This window comes from Piliocolobus tephrosceles, chromosome 20, assembly GCF_002776525.5.
Source record: "Piliocolobus tephrosceles isolate RC106 chromosome 20, ASM277652v3, whole genome shotgun sequence".
Taxonomy (NCBI): domain Eukaryota; kingdom Metazoa; phylum Chordata; class Mammalia; order Primates; family Cercopithecidae; genus Piliocolobus; species Piliocolobus tephrosceles.
In genome coordinates this window covers 38,675,854-38,676,998 of record NC_045453.1, presented here as the reverse complement: position 1 = coordinate 38,676,998, position 1,145 = coordinate 38,675,854, and positions in this window count along the sequence as shown.

Sequence of the window (1,145 nt, the reverse complement as noted above, 5' to 3'; positions counted from 1 at the left end):
TTCCTTCCTTCCTTCCTTCCTTCCTTCCTTCCTTCCTTCCTTCCTTCCTTCTCCAGTTTCTCTATGCTCTCATCCATCTACTCAAAAGAATGCAGAACATTTTGTTAGCCACATGTGTCCCCTCTGTTTCCATCTCAGGGACAGGCTCACAGTGTGTGGCCCTTCAGCAGAGGGGTCAGGCCCAGACCCAGGAGTCAGAGGAGGTCACTGAAGCTGACAGGAGGCTCTGCCCTCTGCAGACACCGAGGGCTGCATGAATCACAACTCAGAAGATGGCAGCTCCAGTCTGCATGTCCCCACCTGATCCTGATACCTGTGTTACCGTCTGGGACCCAGCCAGGGCTTCATAGCTGTCGGCATCACTCACTGCCCCTGGGAGAAGCACTGTGGTGACGGACACCCATCCTGATGAGCACGCCTCTCTGCTGGGGTCTTGGTGGGGGATCAACCTTGGAGGGGCAGAGAGATGAGGGGATAGTGTGGTGGGCGGACATGCGTTGAACAAAGAGACAGTGCCACAGTTTCTGGAGGAGTCTTTCCGAACAGAAAGGCTAGGAAGTCTTTACTCCTCCATCCTTCGTTTGGGGGGTGATTTGAATATTTCTTGGTAAGAAGTCTGCCTTTTTCCTGGCTGGCTCATTTGCATGAATTTGCCATAAGGGCTTATGGGACAGAATTTTCAGAAACAGCTTTGGGTAGCTCCATCTGTCATGGCAAAAAGATGGGGCAGCTTTGGTCCTTTAACCAATTTCTGTGCAGGATTTGTGTGCAACATGCTTCCACAATTTGATAGGGCATATTTATATTACCAAAGGTGTGTCTGCATGGTTAGCAAAACCAATCTGTTGCTGGCCCTTGGCTTTGAGAGCACTCAGGCGGGGAGGGGTGGAGCCCTTGTTCATGGACCCCAGGCCTAATGTTCCGGACAAGCGCAACCACACCCTCCCTGAGCTCTGGTCAGCATTGTTCACTGATGGATGCACCTTTACCTTCAATTCCAAGTTCACAAGGAAGGCCTGGCATCCTGCTCTTTTTCACAATATGCCAGTTGTTTTCTCCCTTGATCCACAAAAAATCCCACTGGTTTCATTTTATATTTCTCTTAGGGATCAAGCATCACCACTATTTCTAGAGCAACAGAAAAT